The 22,771-nt window shown below is 45.8% G+C and overlaps 1 long non-coding RNA gene across 1 annotated transcript; it reads right to left on the reverse strand.

The window, feature by feature from the left end:
• Positions 1-384: 384 nt before the first annotated feature.
• LOC123587420 lies at positions 385-22,530 on the reverse strand. The gene is made up of 3 exons (XR_006707294.1): positions 22,442-22,530; positions 1,999-2,159; positions 385-694 (listed from the first exon to the last, which is right to left on the reverse strand). It is a non-coding gene; the product is annotated as an uncharacterized LOC123587420 (long non-coding RNA).
• Positions 22,531-22,771: the final 241 nt, after the last annotated feature.

Below are 22,771 nucleotides of genomic sequence, written 5' to 3' on the forward strand. Positions count from 1 at the left end.
GCTAATGGGATGTGACAGAACTCGCAGCTTCCCAGGGCCTGGAAGGAAGAATGTTGACGAAGGGGAAGCTTAATGAGCTTCCACCCACATTTCAATTATCCTAACAAGCTGCCAAAGGAAGGCCTGTTTGCAGTACCGTGTTCTGGAAAGTTTTGACAAGCCCAGGAGGAATCTATCCGGGCCGGAGCTGCGTATGTCTAGGGAAAGAAAACACTCTTCCTGTGGGAGAGAGGATGACAAGGCCAGCTGGCAGTCAGCTTTGTCACCTAGTACTTGAGGGGATCCTTCTCCAACACGACACCCTCATTAGCTAACCCAGTACAATTGTATCAGCTATAATGCCACCACCATAATGCCACATAACAAACGGCCACGAAACCTCAGTGGCATATCATGACAATTTTTAATCACATGTCAGTGGGTCAGCTGGGCACTTCCAGTCATCTGAGCTGAGTATGGCTGAGTTCATACATGTCCCCGTGGTCAGGTAGGTGGCATTTTGCTGTTCTTGGTTGGGCTGCCTCGCTTGCCTGGGGCAACTGGGCTGACTCAGTATTTCTCCACACGACTTCTCATCCTACCCATGGGTTTGTGCATAGAGCAGCAGGAGGGTCCTAAGAGAAAGGCCAACATTATTGTGCAGGGTCTCTTGAGCCCAGGCATGGGAAAGGCATGGCGTCACTTCTGCTGTGTTCTATTGGTCAAAGCAAAAACAAGCTTAGCTGATAGAAGGGAAGACAAAGTCACGTGGCAAAGAGTAGCTACAGGAAGAACACTGATTGGGTCCATCAGAGCAGTCCCACAACAAAATATAAATAACAAGCACCATTACTGAATAGCAACTCGAGGCCTGTTTTATGTGTAGGAGAGGATGTTAAACTGGGACGCTTTGGGTCTTGAATTCAGCCAAAGCCCAAGAGTAAGATGAGATGTTCAAACACCTGACATTTCAGAGCAAGATGCTGGCCTTGCAAAGATTCCCCAGGTGAAACTCGTTTTGTAACCCTTGGTCCAACACCCACCTCCAGGATACGAAAAGGTTGAGTTGAAAACTGGGGAGAGGATTTTTGGAGGGAGAAGTCCAGTGTGAGGTGATTCTCTGCCCCACTTGACAAGGGGAGAGGCAGTTACCCTTGTCTTGTGAGGGGAACTTTCAGTAGGTAGCTTGAGTCTGCTATGTGTTTCTGGAGTCTGGAGGGACCAGCCTGACTCAGACCTGAAGAATGTACAGATTAGCAGACTGTGGCTAGAGCCTAGCAGGATTACAGGATGAGGGGAAGGGGTAGCAGTGGAAGCAGGTGCCAAAGATGTATGTGTTTCCCATGAGTCGAGTAGATAAAGGTATCTGCTGAGATGAAGGCATGTTAAAAGGAGCTCCCTCTGCCCAAAAGAAGCAGAGGGAGGCACTGATGTCTACCACTTGGCATGGGAGCTGGGAAGGACAGGGGGAAACTGAAGAATCCCCACCATGTCAGGGTACTGTGCCACGTGGAAGGCAGTAGAGGGGGACCCAAAGAATCCACAATGCACCTCAAAGAAGAGACTTTTGAACACCTGCTGAACACAGAGAACTTTAAATACCTGCCAAGCAGTTTGTGCCAACACCAAATCGTGACAGTACTAGCCACAGAAGTTCTTTCCTGCCCTCGTCAATTGCCCCTCTGCTCCCTCAGGCCATTGGACAGCAAGCAGGAAGGAAGAAGAGACATAGGGAAGCCAACCTCCTTCCCCAATGCCTGAGCTGAGTAAGAGGAGACACAGAGCCACTACCAACCCCCACAAATACTATGCCTTTGAACTAGCAAAAAGATGCCACCTGAAAGAAGCTTTACCTCCATCTGTCTGAAATTTGCTCTAATATACTCTAACAGTTACCTGTTAGTGTATAACAAATTTTCCCAAAACTTTGTGGTTTAAAACAACATTTATGATTGCCTGGTCTCTATGGGTCAGGAGTCTAGGCACATGAGCTGGGTCCTCTGGCTTAGGATCTCTTACCAGATTGCAGTCAAGGTATCAGTTGGGCTGTGATCTCATCTGAAGACTAGACTATAGAAGGATCCACTTTCAAGCTCACTCACATGGTTGTTGGAGGCTGTTGGCCAGAGGCCACACTCTTCATTCCTTGGGCCTCTCCATGGGATAACTCAACATGGAAGCTTGTATCATCAGAATAAGCAAGAAAAATAAAAAAGCAAAGAGGAGAGTGTCAGCCAAATGGAAGTCAGTCTTTTATAATCTCATCTCAGAAGTGACATCCCATGACTTTGAATGTATTGTATTAGTTAGAAGCAAGTCACTAGGTCCAACCCCAAGGGTAGGAGATCACATAGGGTATAAATATCAGGAGGGACATAATTAAGGGTCATCATAGAAGTCTGCTTCCACATACACTGAATTCATTACAGCTACACACCACGCCATTGGCCAAAAGTCTGTTATAATAAACACACAGATCTCTAGTGTCTACAATATGAACAATACCCATGTCCTACGTGCTATGCAACCTACCAACCATATGTGGTTGCTGAGTGGAGATGCTTTAACATTTTAAAAACATTTTATCATGGAAGTTTTCGACCATTTCCGAAAGTAAAAGAAATAATAACATAAAATAATAACATAAAAGCGGCCATTCTTGTTTCACTTCTGCCCCAATCCGTTCCCCCAAAGCCCCCAGTTGTTGAAAAGCAAATCTCAGACATCACACTATTTCATCTTTAGGAATTCAACACGAATTTCCACGTACCCAATTTACCATGACACCATTAACAAGAACCCCCCAATTTCACCTACTAATTCAGTCAGTGTTCCAATTTTTTCCAACTTCAGAAGGGTCTCTTTTACAGTTGGTTGGTTTGGGGGAAAGCTTCGACCCAGATTTTAAACCATTACTTAAGAATGGGCATTTTAATTACCGAGATGGAACTATCCTGAGGGTGAGAATGACTGCCAGGCATCAGTGTGGAAAAAAGGAAGGCTTCTTTTTTTGCAACTCTATCACATCCCACTTGTTCATCAGGATGGTGACACATAGGTTAGCTGAAATCCTCAGTGTAGTCCATCGAGGTGGGTGTCAGAATCCTCATTTTTACACAGGAGAAAATGTAGATGCAGGAGAAGGAACTTGCCTCAGGTCACACCGCGATTACTTGATGCAGCCGATGCCCCAACTGAAGTCGGTCTGACCTCCCCAGGGGACTCTGGGAGCTGGCTATAATACTGTCATAGCTTCTAGGACAGGAAGATATCGCGAATGCCTTTTTACGGGACCATACTCTCCCTCGTGAAGCCCTTTTTACCTGATGTCGGCAAGAACCGAACCATATGGGCTCTTAGCCTTTGTTTCCTAATAGTCAGCACAGAATTGGGTACATTGCAGGTGCCTATATATAAATGTAGCCCATGTAAAGCCTGGCTGTCCTGCTTCAGCCCTGAAGCCACCATAGCATAGAACCCCATGCAAAGAAAACCCCATTCTGACAGCCAGACAGCCAGTCTGAGGAGCAAAGTCATTCCACTGGCCCAGCCTCATCAGCTTTAGCTCCTTGACAATGGGGGCAGCTCGTGAAGGGAGCTGCGGCTCATGGGGGAGTGAGACAGATTCATGTCCCCACTGTAGACATTCGCCTGAGAAAATGTGATTTTCTTTGCTTTCCCAACTAGGTGTTGGGAAGAATCTGATGGAGAAGCATTATTTCTTTTGATGGGGCAGCTATGGTCAAGTGAATGGCATTCTTCCATTCTGGAAAGTCTCCGCAGAAGCAGGTCACCTGGCTCTGGAACCATCCATACACCGCACCCTCTTCTCTGCCTGACAAACTCCTAATCCTTCAGGGCTGGACACAAATCTCATGTGCTCAAGGAAACCTTCTCTGTCTTTCCAAATAGAGCGTCACCCCCCTCTGGTGTACCTATCCCATGTTTGTCTGTCTGTCTTCCCCTCCAAATTGTAAGCCTGATAAAGCAAAGCCTGCGTCTGTCATACCTGGAACATAGTAGACAATAAGTATTTGTTGGCGGATTGTTTCTTTTTATTAAAAAAAAAAACCCACAACTTGAAAACTGCACTTACTGAATTACTGAAACTCGTATTAAAAAATACCACGGAGCCCAGAGGCATTCTCTCCAGAAAACAAAGCAAAACTTGAAATTTACTTTCTTCTCCCCACTGCTGTTCCCACCAAAGTCCTCTCCTCTATTTGGTCAACTTTTTAAACTCTCCGAACCTAACCAAGCCAGGGGTTGGTGTTCACCATCTTTCTCTTTTGATGTAGCCTTTTCTCCTATAACTAACTTGACCCTTCTGTCTCTTTTGAGTTCTTGCATTCACCCGTTACCTAGATCCCAGAGAGCAAAGAAGGCCTCGAGAGTGAAAATCAGCCTACCTCTTTAGAAGGTGAGACGCGATTATAAACTCCTGAAGACACGAAGTTTTGGCCATTTTGTTACCTGCTATGCTCTCAGCACTTGGGGTAGTGCCGATCACATAGCTGGTGCTCGATCAAGATCGTCACACATTTTTGTCGTTGCTAAGAGGATGGATGAATAAATAACAAGAGGTGTTTCGAGAGAGACAGGAAGCAAGGGAAAGATGAACAAAAACACCAAATTTTTTTTCCCTCTGTTTGGAGGTCTAAGATGGGATGTTTGCCTGAAGAACCAAGTAGCCATAGCTGGTAGGACACAGCCCCTGGTCATTCTCAGACTTGAAGGGCCGTCTGCTGCTGAATCAGCAGGAAACAGCACTGGAGACGTGGGCTAGGTGCAGCTTGGCAGCGTGGTAGCAATTTAGCTGACAATTTCCTTCTATGTTTCAGCATAATTGAATTAGCATCCATGGAGACTGTCTCCCAGACATCGGCAAATGCAATACCGTGGAGCAGGCGATGCAATTCATCTGGCATTATGAGGCATTGAATTGCCATCCAATCCCGCACCTCTCCTCGTTGCTTTGTGTGTGCTCGTTAGAGGAAATTAGGTGGATGCAATGAGCCTGGGAACAATTAAAATCTTCCCACTTAGGCGATTCCCAGCAGCGGTACCCAACTTCTCTTGATAAGCACTCAGGTTTGCTCAGCTAGCGTGCACGCACGACTTTCTGGATGTGCTTTCTAATTCTGAGCAATGGATGACAATTCATTTTGCTTCAGATAGGGCTATGGACTGTTAGGACACAGAGGAAAGACAACTTACCGGGACAGCCATGATATGAACCAACCAGAACAGCATCTGTAATGGACAGTGCCATGGCCGGGAGTCTTGGGGCTCAGTCCAACTGGGAAGAGTATTGCTCAATATGAGTCTATGCAATGGGACTTGATGGTGGACCACAGACAAGGGCCATGAAGACAGTACCCAACACAGCAAGTTAAGGTGAAAAGTTGGGAAGATTAGGAGCAGGATGAGTGGGGACTGAAGAGTGGCATTCGGGCAAATGGTTCAGAACCAAGGTTGTGAACATTAAGAGTGTGCTAGACTGAACGTACTTTGAGGCTAGGGGTGGCCACTTAAAGGACTGTGGTTTACTGGGTAGAGGGAATGGCTGTCAGCTGCTAGGGAGCAGAGTAGTATGGCAGAAAGAGCAGATTTTTGGAGAAATATGGATTTGAGACTGAATACCAGTCCTGCCATGTTTGACGGTTAAACCACCTCACTCCTAGGGTCTTCTGCCTCCTCGATAGAGAAAAGAAGACATCTATCTTGCAAGGCTTGGAGAGGCTCAGGGTTGTGCTAAGTGGTACTGGAGGTATCGTATGCATAACAGGACTTTATCTTGGCTTGGGTTCCACCAGAAAGGGACTTTGAGATAAGGATTATAAGGACTGGAGTGCAAGCAGTTTCTTCGGGAGATGATGGAGGGGAAGCGGGAGGAGGAAGCGGGGAGAGAAAGAAGCCAAGGAAGTATTCGTGGTGATCAAGCCAGAGAGCACTGTGAGCACCAGAACTCATCCCAGGGGGAACTCCGGGATCCATGCAGAACACAGGTCTCAGAATTAGCTTAGTGAGGGATCTGGAAATTTTTAAAACCGACTCCCATCAGTCATTTGCTGAGGGCTGTTCGTTGCCTAGAGCTTCAGGTCTGCCTTGGCAGTGGGCAGACTTGCCTTCCTCATCTTCAGAGAAAGTCCCCAGGCACACGGATGCTGATACAGGCAGAGGGAAGCTGGGCTTTCCGCTCTGATGTGGTAAGTCCTGATGGGGTTCTGACAACTTCTGCCGGTGGTTGATGCATTGTCCCAATTTGGACCGGGTCCCCTAAGCCAGCCAAGAATGGAACAGCAGGTGCCAGTGTTCCCATGTTCCAAAGAGAGGTGCTAGACCTCCAACAGGGGAGGCAAACTATTTCGTGACCCTTAGCCTCTCACCAAGTTCCAGGAGAGTAGGGAATTGGAAGGGGGCTTTCATTAGACAGCATGGATGGAATGACACTGATCTCTCCCCAGCCCCACAGGGCAAGAAGGGCTGTGTTTCCCTCACTGGAAGCCCAGAGGGAGGAGCTTAGGAGGGACACACGAGAGCATGATTTGTGTCCTCTGAAGACTGGAAGCCCTACAGGCTGGAGTCTGACTTGTGCCTGAAGGATCTAAGGGACACAGGCAGGCTGAAGAGGCAGCAATTCTCCCACCAAAGCATTTTCCTTGGGGAAGGAGAGAGAGAGAAAGCACTGACCTGGGGATATTTGAAAGATGCTTTGTCTAACAAGGCCCTCCGGAGGAATGGTGAGCACCCAGGCCATAGAGATGGACCGCGAATAACCAAAGCCAGAGGGAATGTCATTACTGGACAGTTAGAGCATTTCTTTTCTTTTTTTTAATTTTTAAAAATGTTTTATTATTTATTTTTGAGAGAGAGACAGAGACAGAGTGTGAGTGGGGGAGGGGCAGAGAGAGAGGGAGACACAGAATCCGAAGCAGGCTCCAGGCTCCGAGCTGTCAGCACAGAGCCCAACACGGGCCTCCAACCCACGAACCGCAAGATCATGACCTGAGCCGAAGTCAGACGCTTAACTGACTGAGCCACCCAGGCGCCCCGCACTGTACAGGTTATTTAGAGAAAGTATCCATCAGGTGTTGTATATCGAGAGCATCTGAAATGTATTAATAAATAGCAGGTCTTATCATTATGAGCTGGGTGCCTGGGTAAAAGTTAAACCAGAATTCAGGCTGTCAGAGCTAACTCCCAGGGTGTTAAAATTTGCTGATCAGCCCTGGGCTGTACCAGCTCCTGGCCCAGTGGGAGGAAATGAATGAGAGACCAGGGTCTGTGTCACCAAGCAGAACATGAGGGGTCCCTGCACCCCACCACTGCTGTGGGGCATCAGGCCCAGGTAGGCTACGTCTGCTGTGTTCATGATGCTAGCTCCTGGGAGGGCATCTTGCTCGTTCCCACTGGACAGCAACTGTAGAAGGAGGCTTGCTCATTATTCTTCCTGAAGCTAAACCTCAGGATGGACTGAGGAGGGCAGTGGGGGTGGGAGCCAGGACTGGCTGCCGCCTACAGCAGCATCAGAGCACATGGCAAACTGCTCCCCTGGAGCTCAGATCCCAGGCAGGTGCTGACAAAATAAAATCAGAACTGAGACAAAGGGATTTCTACACACAACCTGTGCATTTCCAGCCTTCTTTCGTACTGGAAAGCGATGGAGATGTGCTTTCTCTACGCATGCATCACGGATCCACGGGAAACTTCTTCATTGAGCTATAGCTCTTTGTTCTGCAGGACAGGAGCTCCTTGAGGGCAGGGACGGGGTCTCAAGTCCTTTTTGTGTCAACCAGGAGGAGTCTGTGAAGCAACCAAAAGCATTTATTTGGGGTCTTCAGGATTGCAAGCCAGGAGTCAGAATGGACAGACCTTCCCAGAGGGGAGTGAAGGCTCATCAAGGCAAAAACCACAAGTTTGCTTAATTTGTTTTGAAAGAATTATGACTGGTGCTGAGAGAGTTAAACTATCAACTACACAATTGGCTATTTAGTTAACAGAGGCCACATTATCTCTATTTTGACTGACTCTCTTAGCAATGTTTATTTCACTTTGGAATCTGATTTGGCATTTGAATCCCAGGAATCTAGCCTAGGGCTGGATACAGAAAGAGATTGGGCTTTAAATTCACACAAATCCTGGTTTGAATCCTAGCTCTGCTACTTACTAGCTGTGTGACCTCGGGTAGATCACTTCACCTCTCTGAAGGTCAGCTCCCTCATCTGAAATATGAAGATAAAAATACCTACCTCCCAGTTGGAGGGAAACAGAACCATATTTAATGTGCTGGTTCCAGTGACTAGAATGGTAGCTGCCATCATCATTATTTTCTATTGACATTGTCTCATTTCCTCACCGTTGTGTTCAGACATTTCTGGTTCTCTTATAGAATTCAGCGCAAAAATGGCCAGATCTTTCATCTACTCAAAAGACGTTTCCCATTTTTGGTAAAAATCCTTAGTGACACAGTCCACAGACATTGTCAGAGCCGAAAATACTTTTTCATTATCAGATAAGAAGATCCCTTCTGCAGTCTCCTCATGCTCTGATTCTGCCTCCAGTTGGTCCTGAGGGAAAGTAATCTTGCATGACACTTCAGCTTTACAGCTAAAATCAAATTTAGCATCCCGGTTCCCAATGGGGCAAACCCAACATTTTCACGTGCTTCCCACATGTCAAAGAGAATAGACGCATCTTTTGTTTCAAGCCAAATTTCTCCAGGTCGGTTTTCTACATCGTAGTTTATTTGAGCCTCCGCTCTTCCATCTGTGAAATGGAGCCAGTGAGAACGTCCTCTCTCATAGGGTTGTTCTGAGAATGGATGAATGGCCAGAGAACTCAGGTTAGTCACACTGTTGCTTCCACAGACCCCTGCTGTGTCACGGAGGAAATCTGTGGTTCCAGTCCATTGTGGTTGTTGGCCAACATTCTGTCCAGACTCCATTGGATCAAATTTGCTCTGTTAAGCAAAACCGATCAACTTGGACACTTTTTGTGAATTCTGGCCAAATACCCCAACTGTTCAGTTTTTGCTCTCATTAACCTTAAAAATTAAACTGTCAGTTATTTTAGCGGCAAAAATGGGTTTATTTGGAAAAAAAAAAAAAAAAGCAGAGAATCACAATCCCAGACAAGCAGGCTATGGCAAAACCACAAACAAGGGCCCAGAAGGAAGCAGAGGAACCTCTTTTATAGAGGGGAAGGCGAGGGGTGGGGGAGGTAGTTGGAAGGGCTGTTGTAAACAAAAAGTCCATTGGAGTAAACTGGGGGTTTGAAGTGTACTGGCTTCTCATTGGCTGAGCTGTGACTGTCTCTCATTGGCTGGGCTGTTGCTGAGGGAGGAGAGAACTTTTCTTCCTCCTTTAGAATAGTCAAGTACTATCACTTGTAACTGACTCTCTGTTGGGTCTGCAATTGATTCTAAGTAGTAGGGTGTGAGAGCTCCCCCTGCTGGCCGTCTGACTCCATTTTAAGGAGGTTTCCTTTCATTAATTTTCACATTGTTGAACCAACAGAACTCTAAGCTACAGAAAGAACATGGAAGGGAAGCAGAATGCTTTAGAGGAGTGGAGGGGACAGGCCACAGGGTGTGTGGGCGGGAATGGTTAGGGACAAGGCTAAAAGGAAGCAGGACAGGGCCGTGAAGGTGAAGCAGCTGGCTGCCAAGTAGAAGTGTTCTAATTCTCTCCGAAGCATCAGGGAGTGATCAGAACAGGAAAGGGTGCCTACCCCTTGTCCGACTCAACTCAACCTTGTCCGACTCAACCCCACGTGGCAAAGTGCATCTCTGGCATGGAAAGTGCCCAGAGAAGGAAAAAGGAGGGTCAGAGAAAGTAACAATTGCAGCTACCACTGTCTGAATGCTGTGCCTGCACCTTGTATATGGCATCCACTCACCCCTCCCGAGAACCCAGCGAGGTGGGCATTATTATCCTCATTACACACAGATGGTCCCCCAGCCCTGAGAAGTGAGTTTCTCAACATCCCCCAGCTGCCTCTTTCTATCTGCCAGGCCTTTCATGTTTCCATCATTTATTCAATCTTCAACAATCATTTACTGAGTGTCAAACCCCCGTGTCAGGCGCTAGGCAGGTTGATATCAGGAAAGCAGAGAAAAGAGAGGATTTCAGATGAAGGGGTCCGGGGGAGCAGAAGCCCAAAGCCAGAACCAGGTTTTGTTTCTTGCAAAGTGCCTGGAACAGTGGTGCCAGCAGCCTGTGCCCAAAGGCAATCGGACACAAAAGTAGAGCCACAGCCCCTGGCGGGGAGGGGGTGTCACCTCATCCTATCAGAGAGAGGTAACTGTCCTTGAATCAAAGGCTTCCCAGAAGCACCCCTAGTAACAACAATCAGCAACACTGATTATTGAGCAATTTGCTTTGTGCTGAGCACTGACACCAGCCCATTTAACCGTCACAGTGACCCTAAGAGGCAAGCAGGGTAACGGTCCCCATTTAACAGATGTGCTGAGGCCCAGAGAGGTGAACTCACCTGCCCAAGGACACATAGATCGGAAGAGGCAGAGCTGAGATTCAAATCCAGCTCTCCCCAGTTCTAAAGGCTGCTTCCGAACCTCCACAGGCCCGCATCCCTCCCACAGCCCTGCAGTCACGGACTCACCCCTCTTCTCTGTGGATAGGGGCTGACCACCCCAGGAAGGCTGTAGCAGGTGAGGGCTCAGTGGCAGGGAAAACAGCACTGGAGCCCTGCCACTTAGAGCTGTGCGACCTCCTGGAGCCTCAGTCCCCTCATACGTAGAATGGGAACAGCATCATAGAATGGCTGTGAGGACTTCACATGTGACCTCACCCGCAGGAAGTGAGCACACTGTCCACACTCCACCCCTCTTAGGGGCCTCCCGTCCCATCCTCAGGCCCCACAGGAAAAACGAAGGCATTAGTCCCTGAAATGGCGAAGAAAAGGCCGCAACTCTTCTGCTGCCACTAGACTGTGGGCCCTCGGCAGGAGTCTCATCTGTGTTTCCCACAGGACTGGTCACGTGACAGGTAGGGGCGCTTCTGAAAACGCGCATGCGCGCAAGCACACACACAGCGCAGGAGGGAAATACATCAGCAGGTTCTCCCCGGTTATCTCGGAGTTTCGGCACCTTATCTTTCTTTCTGCTTATCTGCATTTTCTGACTTTCCTATGATGCACATGTATTATTTGTGGCATTATCTGAGATCTTGAAAGACATACACACTCAACTAGTGCTATAGGTTACCTCTGGGAAATAGGGATGAGAAGACCTAGTTAATGAGGGGAGGTCTTGGGGGGGGGGTTGTTTTTTGTTTTTCTTTTACTTTATGTACATCCCTACTTTTTGCCTTACTTTTGTAATTTGTTTTGAAAGAACGATATAAGCCACGTGGCACATGACGGCAGAAATAAGAAGAACATCACATGAGAAAGACTTGCCTTCAAATGCTGGCGAAGAGTAACCACTCTAAATCTCAGAAGTTCTCCATCTGTAAAATTGGGGTTAAGATGCTGCTTTGTCAAGTTTGTTGTAAGGATTAAAAATAAGGGCGCCTGGGTGACTCAGTCATTTAAGTATCCGACTCTTGATTTTGGCTTAGGTCGTGATCTCAAGGTTTGTGAGTTCGAGCCCCACATCTGACTCTGTGCTGACAGCATGGAGCCTGCTTGGGATTCATTCTCTCTTTCTCTCTCTCTCCCTTTCTCTCTGCTCCTCCCCCACTCATTCTCTTTCTCTCTCTCTCTCTCTCTCTCTCTCAAAATAAATAAGTTTTTTTAAAAACTTAAAAAAAAATAACCTGTGCATAAAAACCTCAGCATACAGTAAGTGATCAGTAATTGAAAGCAGTTATTAAGAGCTTTTTGTCTGTGCTTTTATGCTACATAAACAGGTGCTTCTCCAGGAACCAATATGGTGAAAAATAAACCCTTGCTAAGCACCCAATCAAAATTCTGCATCTCACTACAATGAAACACATTAGAAAATGTAAGGTGGGGGCCCCTGGGTGGCTCAGTCCGTTAAGCATCCGACTTCAGCTCAGGCACGATCTCAAGGTTGGTGAGTTCAAGCCTCATGTCGGGCTTTGTGCTGACAGCTCAGACCTGGAGCCTCCTTGGGATTCTGCGTCTCCCTCTCTCTCTGACCCTTCTCCGCTTGCACTCTGTCTCTCTCTCTCTCTCTCTCTCTCAAAAATAAATAAGCATTAAAAATTAAAAAAAAATAATATGTAAGGTGTGTCTGAAATAAAATATCCATCTACACTCTCTAGTATCAAATTTGATCCCTCAGTGGCCAAATATACTCAGTGGTCAGTGGTAGATCTTGGACTTCTCTAAGCTGGGCAGAAAAATCTGGAGTGTTCTGTTTTGGTGACTTTTATTTTGTTCTTTTTCTATTCCACCACAAAGCCTTCCTCTGGCTGGAAAATTCACCAAGACGCCCTCTGCCTCCCCAGAATCCCACGAGGAAGTGAGATTTGCCCCGGACACAATGGTGGAGCTGAGCTAATCTCATCTTACATCTTTGGGAATTCGCTTGCCTGTTGACCCAGGTGCCCTACACATGCTCACAAAAACCTTCTGCCAAACTTCATTAGCCATTGAGGCTTCGGGGTGCCGTTATTCTGAGCCCCTTATTTTCTGGCATTAATTTAAAGCAACATTTTCTCACCTCCTTTGGCGTGCTTCCATGAGTTGGAGGCTTAAAAAAGGAATTGCCATGGATTTTGTCACAAATTGCCTAAAATCCAAATGTTTGGTTTCATCTCCTACTTCATTTCCAAATGATTAGCAGCCGCCGCCTGGAGCACCTGTTAGCAGGACTCTGAGACCATTCCCAGGCAAAGCAAAACAACCAAACAAAATAATCAACAACTGAAAAACACCACAGCCTTATCAGTTCGTGGTTTCCACTAATGAGTTACTGATGTCTGTCACGGGCATGTGCTCAAGGACTGGTGACAATATCTGACACGCCAAATCGAATAAAGCATTTTTTTCCTGTTCACTCCAAAGAAGCAAACTGGTGGGAATTTCATGTGGTGTGGTGTGACCATAAGAACAACTATTATTTATGAAGTGCCCCATGAGCTAGGGTTTTTCCCGTACACAGTACATCTTAGAACAACTCCTCAATTATCAGGACGGTCTTGCTTGCAAGGGTCAGACAACCAACCCACACTAGCTTAAGCAAAAATAGACTTATTTGGGCTCATGTAACTAAGAGGAGAACTGGGCTCAGCAACAGGCTCCAGAAACTTCCTCTCTCATGTCTCATTTTTACTTCTATCTGTCTTTGCCTATTGGTCCCATTTCCTCCTACTATAGACAGGCCTGTTCCATATGAAGAGGAACATGGCTGCCACGTTCCCAATAGGTATAAAATGCTACTTTCTCCCAGCATGTGTATATCGGTTCCCAGGGAAAACTCTGGTTGGACTGTTTAGGTCGCATGCCTCTCTCTTGCAGCAATCACTGTTTGTGGTCAGATGATTTGGCCAGAATTGGGTTATGTTCTCATCCTTTTGACCAGAGGTCTGTGTCTGTTCATAGGAGAAAAGTTTAAAAAGCTTAATAAGCGGATAAAAATAAGGCACTGTGAACAGTTGGGCAGGTTTCATGCTGCACAAGGGTGCCAGCTGAGGGGTTAAGTGGGAAATAAAATCCTGCCTGTGCTCTGCTCAGCCAGCCATGCACCCTGGCCCCCAGTACATCTGCTGGAAGAAAGGATGCCTTTTTCTAATTCCTGCAAAGGTGTCACAGGGGTAGCGGCGGCTTTGGACAAAAATAACAGTTACTGTAGGCCACTACAAATTCTAGGAAGTAAATAATGATTACCTCTTTTTTTTTTTAATGTTTACTTATTTTTGAGAGAGACAGAGACAGAGCACAAGCAGAGGTGGGGGCAGAGAGAGAAGGGGAGAGACAGATCCGAAGCAGGCTCCAGGCTCTGAGCTGTCAGCACAGAGCCCAGCGTGGGGCTCAAACTCAAACCATGAATGAGATCATGACCTGAGCCAAAGTTGGACACTTAACTGACTGAGCCACCCAGGCGTCCCAATGATTACCTCATTTTTAAGATGAGGAAACGGAGGTCCACAGAGGTAAAGCGACTTGCCTAAGGCTATATAGCAGGAAACGCCAGATCCAGGATTTGAACCCAAGTCTCTGGCTCCAAAGCCCATGCTTTCCCTGTAATAACTCATCAGCTACCTGTGGGGAGTGGGGGGTGGGGGCTCCCCCTCATACCTAATAGCATGAGGAAGAAGTGAGAAAAGTGGATTCCTCTTGTCTCTGAAAGTGTGCCTCTTGTCTCTGAAAAACCCAGCTATCCCCATGGGGATAATCTAACTAAGAAAAACAAGCCAAGCCCAAGACAAGACACTTCACAAAAACTGTTTGCAAACAGCTTGGAAATCATGGCGTTTCCTTTAAAAAGGTAATTTCTTGCTTGGAACAGTGAGAAATTAGATGCAATCTGTTTTGATTTCTTCCCAATTTAGGACACGCTTTAGTGACCAATCTGAAGACATGCCAGCATCCTTCTGTCTCGAGGATATGTTAGTTTCGTTTATATCTCTGTTCATAAAGGACATCTAAATCATCCCACAGGAAAAGCGGCCCAGAATTGATACAGCAGACATGGAGACAGACTGAGCTGCATCTTTCTGGATATTATTATTAATAAGAATAATAATAATTACCATTCACTGGGCATTTACTGTGTGTCATGTCTGATACTAAAGACATCCATCACCACACAGCCTTATTAGAAAGTCAGGGGAGGGTAATTTTGGCTATTCAACATCTGAACACCCTTTCTTGGAGGAAAATCCTCCATTGGGTGATTCCTGGCAGAAGCTTGACCTGTTCCCTCCACAAAACCAGAAGAAATCAAGAGTTCCACGAGCTCCCCTATATCCTTCCAGAACATTCCATGGTTGCTTAAGTTAACCAGTGTCTGTTTCCATTCTTTGCATCCAAGCATCCTGCTGTATAAAAGTGTTCTTGGGGAGCCTGGGAGGCTCAGTCAGTTAAGCGTCCAACTGTCAGTTTCGGCTCAGGTCATAATCTCGCAGTTTCGTGAGTTCGAGCCCCACCTTGGGCTCTGTGCTGGCAGTGTGGAGCCTGCTTAGGATTCTCTCTCTCTCTCTCTCTCTCTCTCTCTGTCTGTCTGTCTTCCCCTCTCTCTGCCCCTCCCCTACTCAAAGTGTCCTCTCAAAATAAATAAATAAACTTTAATAAACAAATAAATAAAAAATCAAAGTGTTCTTATCCCCATTTTACCGATAAGACTCTGAGACTCGGAGAGAGTATAAGACTGGGTCAAAGAGTTAGAAAAGCTAGAGAAACGCAGAGCAGAGCTCCCTGAAGGCGTAAGAGAGGCATAATGTTAGCTATGAATACGAGTTTCATCCTCTGGGGGACCCCTGGCAAGTTATTTCACCTCTCTCTGGGTCTCAATTTCTTCATCCCAAAAATGCAGATGATTATGCCAGTAACACAGAATTCCTGAGAGCACTGAAAGAAGTCATCAAAAGAAAAGAAACCAAAAAGAAAAGAAAAACAATCATGTAGGTATTGCTCTCACCATCAGGTCTGGCACACAGAAGGTGCACGACACCCGTTAGCCGTTGTGTCTGTTGTATCTGTTATTATCATTTGTGTTTATTAGCCTTTTTCTATCGTGTCACAAGCGGGGCTTAGCTGACTATCTAGTAGGACTGTGTGCTTTACCTTGTCATCCCTTTCACCCCCCAGAGACGCGGCTAAAGGAAAGCGGAGGGTGATTAATAAGTCCACCAGGAGAGGTATTCTACCTCTTGGCACGGGGGTGACTTCTGAAGCCAGACATTCACTCTGGTTCTGTGTCTCAGGGGGACCCCAGCACAGACTGGCAGAGGCTCAGCCAGGGCTCATCGATCACGCTAATGACGATGGATTTCCACCCTTTGCCACTTGATCACCAGCTGCCCAGGGTTTTATCACCATTTCCCAGGGCAGAGCAGGCCACCCCCCCACAACTCCTGCCCATGAGGGCCTTTGTTTCTTACTCCCTGTCACCCAGAACAGAGCCAATTAAAGAACTCACTCATGTCTCCACCCTCCACCCCTTTAATTACAAACAGTGCTGAGAGTTGAATAACACAGAACAAAAGACAGATTTATTTACCCCAGGATATAAACAAGATTATCAGAAACAAGCATTCAGAAGCCCTTAGCTCCTGGGAGAATTTTAATTTGCTGACCCCCTGCCTTACAGAAATCTCGGGGTTTTTTTCACATAATTATAAAACCCCAAGAGTCTCGCCTGCTTGAGTTGTTTGTTGGCACACATTCACCACCCTGGCTCCTTGCTCTCATTGGCCAATCTTAAGTATCTCCACTGGGGCTTTAAACCAGGCTCTTTGGAGACAATGCAGGAAGCTTGAAAGAAATTCTCTTTTCCTGGTGAAATTGTCCTGTTGTGGGCCATCTAGGATGACCAAGGCACACAGACAGGAGCAGAGAGGAGGTGACGTTTCATTGGCCTTTGGTCACAAATTATTTAAACTCACATTGAAATGGCATTAAGCCAAAAAAGGAGCGTACCGGCTCCTGTAACTGAAAAGGTGACCATTAAAGCTATGTTCAGGTACAGTTCAATGCAGGGGCTTCAAGCATGTCACTGAGCTCAGGCTCACTCTATACCTCCTCTCACCTGTGTTTCTCTGTTGGCTTCTTTCCCTTGGGAAAGAAGGTCCCCAGTATTCTCAAGTCTCCAACCTATCAACTCCTAGAATTGAGTGCCACTGGATCAGTTTTGATCATGTGCCCACACTTGAACCAATCACTGAGGGAAGGAAGAAATACACTGATTGGCCAGATCTGGGTCACATGCCCAAGGCTGTATATGGAGTATAAGACCAATTCTATTTGAACCATACAGACTAAGGATGTCAGGTGGGTGAGTCCCCAAAGAAAACTCTAGGTGCTGTACCCAGAAGATGGGAGATGGATGCTGGGCAGATGAAAACAATGGATGACCAACAGAGTATTATGCTGGGGTAGAGACTGTAGAAGACAATCTTCCTGGGGCAGCTTGGAAGTTGTCCTTTAGCATCTATTATGGGCTGAACTGTGTTATTCCCCCTCCTCCCCAGTTTATATGGTGATGTCCTAACCCCCAGGACCTCAGAATGTGACCTTATTTGGAGACAGGGTCTTTACAGAGGTAATCAAGTTAAAGTGAGGTCATTAGACTGGGCCAAGAGCCCAGTCCAATATGACAGATATCCTTATGAGACAGAGAAGTTTGGACACAGACACACATACAGAAAGAATGTCATGTGAACATGAAGATAATCATCTCTAAACCAAGGACAGAAGCATGGAATGGATTTTCCCATATAGTCCTCAGAAGAAACCAACCTTATATTGATACCTTGATCTTGGATTTCTAGCCTCCAGAACTGTGAGACATTAAGTTTCTGTTGTTGAAGTCACTTAGTTGTGGTGGTTTTTTTTTTTTTTTTTTTTACTGTTAGTTTTGTTTTTGTTATTTATGACAGCCCTAGAAACTAATACAACATCCTTTGAGGAAGATGTCAAGCCAGGTGGTTGGCTCATGTCTCACTTCAAGCCCTAAGAGACTCCTAAGATCTGCCCCCGCCCCTGCCCGCCCAGACTCTTGCACGTTGCTGGGGCTTCGGCTACCATGGTCATTCTTCATTCTGGATACCTATTGTCATAGGGGTTTTCACTGCTCAATACAACATTGATTCCAGTGTGAAGCTCAGCCCTTTTCCATACCTGCCACACATAAAAAGAATCCACTCACCCAAAACATGTCTGTACACTTTGCTGAAGTCTTGGAGTAAGGAGGAGAAGATTAAATTGCAAATTCACACAAAGCTTCAAAACTGAACAATGAGAATTCATGTTTTCCACTCATTCATTCATTCATCAAAAAAAATTGTTTTTGAAAGCCTACTTTGTGCCAGACTCTGAGGCATGAGAAGACACAAGATAGACAAGACCTCTGTATTCATGGAACTTATACTTTAGCTGGGAACACATATGATACGCAATTAAATAAGCAAGAGAATTTTGGAAGGAAATGTCAGGAAGAGAATAGTAGGGTTGAGTGGGCACTTTGGGGATGACATTTAAAAAATTTTAATGTTTATTTATTTTTGCGAGAGAGAGACAGAGCATGAATGGGAAAGGGGCAGAGAGAGAGGGAGACACAGAATCCAAAGCAGGCTCCAGTCTCCGAGCTGTCAACACAGAGCCCAACGTGGGGCTTGAACTCATGAACCGCAAGACCATGACCCGAGCTGAAGTCAGTTGCTTAACTGACTGAGCCACCCAGGCGCCTCTGAGGATGATATTTTTAGCAGGATGACATCTTTAGCAGGAGTTGGGGAGTCAGGAAATACCTCTCAGAGGGGATGAAAGTGGGAGGGGCTAACTCTAGAAGAAAAGAAAAGGAGTGAGCCACACGGAGGTAGAAGGCAGAGAGGATGGGAGAGTATTCCAGGTATGGAAGCACTTGCACTTGAGAGGGTGAGGGGAGGGCTCGGGGGTGGGGGGGTGGCGGCCAGGTTAGGAGAGTGGCCCCAGATCTCTAGAACTTCCTTCGGTCTTAGCAAATTCCCTTCCTTACCTAGTTCTGTTATTCAGAGGCTTATTCATCCGGAAGCTGTTGAATATGCCCCAGATTCTACTCAGTACCTTCTGCAACACGGTTGCCCAATACAAATATAACACTAGTCACATATGCATTCTTAGATTTTCTAAGAGCCACGTTTTTTTTTTTAAGGGAATTAGTGAAATTAATTTTAGTAAGATATTTTATTTCATTTAATATACAAAAAATATTGTCTTTTGACATGTAATCAATATAAGCACTGTTGAGAAATTTTGACATCCTATTTTTTAGTACTGTCTTTGAAACTCACATGTGTTTTATATTTACACCACGTCTCAGTTTGGACTCGCCACATTTCAGGTGCTCAATAGCCACAGGAGGCTATGGCTACTGCATTGGACAAATTCATCTCCAACCATCCAACGGGAGGAGGAAAGTTGACCTTGAGATTCTTTTCAAGAGTGTAATAGCACAGTCCTGTAGGCACACATGGGCTAGAATGTGGGAATGTCATCCTGACCTCACTCTCATTTCTCTTAACCTCAGCCTAGGGGGAAAAAGAATACAATATTAAGTGTCCAGCAGAGAGCAAAGGGCCCACCATCTGCTGGTGGGCCCCCCTTAAAGGAATGGAAATTCCCACTGACTGACAGACATCCTGGAATGAGGTCAGGCAATGAGGATGCAGAAAGGCAGCCTATTTCCATAGTTGAGCTATTGTCGATAGCGCTGCTATAAACATTGGGGTGTATGTGCCCCTATGAATCAGCACTCCTGTATCCTTTGGATAAATTCCTAGTAGTGCTATTGCTGGGTCGTAGGGTAGATCTATTTTTAATTTTTTGAGGAACCTCCATTCTGTCTTCCAGAGTGGCTGCACCAGTTTGCATTCCCACCAGCAGTGCAAGAGGGTTCCATTTTGTCCACATCCTCGCCAGCATCTGTTGTTTCCTGAGTTGTTCATTTTAGCCACTCTGACAGGTGTGAGGTGGTTTCTCATTGTGGCTTTGATTTGTATTTCTCTGATGATGATGGATGTTGAGCATCTTTTCATGCATCTGTTGGCCATCTGGATGTCTTCTTTGGAGAAGTGTCTATTCATGTCTTCTGCCCATTTTTTCACTGGATTATTTGCTTTTTGGGTGTTGAGTTTGGTAAGTTTTTTATAGATTTTGGATACTAACCCTTTATCTGATGTGTCATTTGCAAATATCTTCTCCCATTCCATCGGTTGCCTTTTAGTTTTGTTGATTGTTTTCCTTTGCTGTGCAGAAGGTGTGGTATACACACACACACACACACACACACACACACACACACACACACACAATGGAATACTACTCAGCAATGAAAAAGAATGAAATCTTGCCATTTGCAACAACATGGATAGAACTGGAGGGTATTATGCAAAGCAAAATAAGTCAGTCAGAGAAAGACAGGTATCATATGATTTCACTCATATGTGGAATTTGAGAAACACAACAGATGAACATAGGGGAAGGAAGAAAAAATAAGATAAAAACAGAGAGGGAGGCAGACCATAAGAGATTCTTAAATACACAGAACAAACTGAGGGTTGCTGTAGGGGAGGTGGGTAGGGTGATGGTTTAAATGGGTGATGGGCATTAAGGAGGGCATTTTTTGGGATGAGCACTGGGTGTCATATGTAAGAGATAGATCACTGAGTTCTACTCCTGAACTCAAGACTGCATTGTATGTTAACTAACTTGAATTTAAAGAAAAAAGAAAAGACAAAACAAAAGGAAGGCGAACCTTAGGCTGGGAGGCAGGCGGGGTGAACTCCCATGCAGGCAATGCTCACAGGGTAGGGGGAGCTCTGTAAATGCCCATGGAGTTGGGTCGGTGGGTTGTGAGCGTGTTACCTCTAGGAGGTACATGGAACATTCAGTCTTGGAACATCCAGTCAAGTCAGCATAAAAGTTGCAGCCTGTTCTTGCTGCCACCATGGGCAGCAAGGTCTGTCCTGTGCTGGAGGGGAGACGCAGAGGGCAGAGCAGCAGCAGCTGGAGGCAGAAGGAAGGGAGCTGAAGCGGAGAGAGCGGTGCCTCATGGGAAATGTGAAGCAGTGGTCCAGAGAGCCACACTGGCTGAAGTGACAAACAAGATGAATTTGTGAAACATGCATGTGCTCCCAGGGGATGATGGGGGAACCTGATTTTACAAAGGAAAATAAAAAGAAAAGAGGGGGTGGAAATAGAAAGGAAGAAAGAGAAACTGGAAGGGAGAGAAGCTTCTAGAAATGGAGTGGGATGAAAGCCTGAGCATCAAAATTAAGGCCTTAAAAAGAAGAGCAGCACCACAGACCGGTAAAATCTGGGCCCTGCTGGTGAATGAATAAATGAATGAATGAATGAATGAATGAATGAATGAATAAAAAAATCTGTGTGTCCAGTTGCTGGTCTGAGCCCTTTCCGTGGCTCATTTAATTTACTCCTCACGACAACACTGAGGCCAGTATGATTATTTCACTTTATGGATGAAGATATGGAGGCTCAGAGAGGTTAAATAATTGATCAAGGTCACACAGCTAGGAACTCATACAGGCAAGAATTGAACCTGATTCTGCTCTTAACTCCTACACTCAAACTTGTTAAGAGGTGTTCTGGGGAACACCAAAAGGTCTCTGTTACAAAAAAACCCACACGCATAACAAAAAACAGGGGGAGAGGGAAGGAGGATGGGAAGTTTAACCAAATAAAATTGGAAAATGTGGCATATTGTCACCCACTTGAAAAATCACAGAACACAGGCAGGAGGCTGTTACAGGCTGTTTTGGTTACCTATTGCTGCAAAACAAACCAGCCAATGATGGTTATTTTTATGTGCCAACTTGGCTAGGCCACAGTACCCAGGTATTTGGTCAAACACTTAACTGCATGTTGCCATGAAGTGGTTTTTTTTTTTTTAGATGACATTAACACTTAAATCAGTAGACTTTGAGTAAAACAAATTAATCTTCCATAATACGGGTGGGCCTCACTCAATCAGTTGACGGTTTTATGAGAAAAAAGACCAATCTCCCTGGAGGAAGGGACTTTTGCCCACAGACTGCCTTGGGACCCAGGCTGCAGCATCACCCCTTCCATGGGTCTCCAGTTCCCAGTCTGTCAGCTTACCCTGCCAATATATATGTTCAAAATATATATATTGTTAATATGTTATTGTTCTGTTTATCTAAAGCACCCAGACTAATACCTTATATATAATGTAGTATATAAGACTAATACCTTATATACATACCTTATACTTATATATAATTTATACCTTATAATACTAATACTTTATGTATATATAAAGTATATATATATACACACCTGTATATATACTGTATATACATGTGTGTGTGTGTGTGTGTGTGTGTATAATCGTTTTTGTTTCTCTAGAAGACCCAGACTAATACACAGCCCAACCTTAGTAGTTTCACTTTTTTATGCCCATTAATTCTGTGGCTGAGGATTCAGACAGGGCACAGCAGGGACCACTCATCTTTTAATTTAAAAAAATGTTTTTTTACATTTATTTTGAGAACCAGAGAGGGACAGAGTCTGAGCAGGGAGGGGCAGAGAGAGAAGGACACTCAGAATCGAAAGCAGGCTCCAGGCTCTGAGCTGTCAGCACAGAGCCCGACGTGGGCCTCAAACTCATGAACGGTGAGATCATGACCTGAGCCGAAGTCGGACACCCAACCGACTGAGCCACCCAGGTGCCTGGGGACCATCCATCTTTACTCCACCGTGGCTGGGGTTTCACCTCTGCCGCCTCCTCTAACAGCTGGAACTGTAACAGCTACAGCCGGGAGACGCAGTTCCCAGGTAGCTTTGCACTCACCTGTCTGGCACTTTGGCAGGACACCCAGAAGGGTGGGCTCAGCTGGGACTACTGGCCAGGGAGTATACCTGTGCCTCTCAGAACAGGGTGGTTCCATGGTCCAGGAAACAAGGTTGAAGTGGTATATGTTCTTTTATGATGTAGCCTAGGATGTCACACAAAGTCACTTCCACCATACTCTGTAGCTCTCAGATTCCAGGGGAGGGGACAAAGTCCCCACCTCTCAACAGGAAGGGTGTGAGAAATTTTGCAGCTAAGTTGTAAAACCTTCACAGAGGCCTTAAAGCAAAAAAAAAAAAATCTGTTTAATCTTACTTAACCTGACTTTTC

The sequence above is a fragment of the Leopardus geoffroyi genome, chromosome D3 (assembly GCF_018350155.1).
Source record: "Leopardus geoffroyi isolate Oge1 chromosome D3, O.geoffroyi_Oge1_pat1.0, whole genome shotgun sequence".
Classification (NCBI taxonomy): domain Eukaryota; kingdom Metazoa; phylum Chordata; class Mammalia; order Carnivora; family Felidae; genus Leopardus; species Leopardus geoffroyi.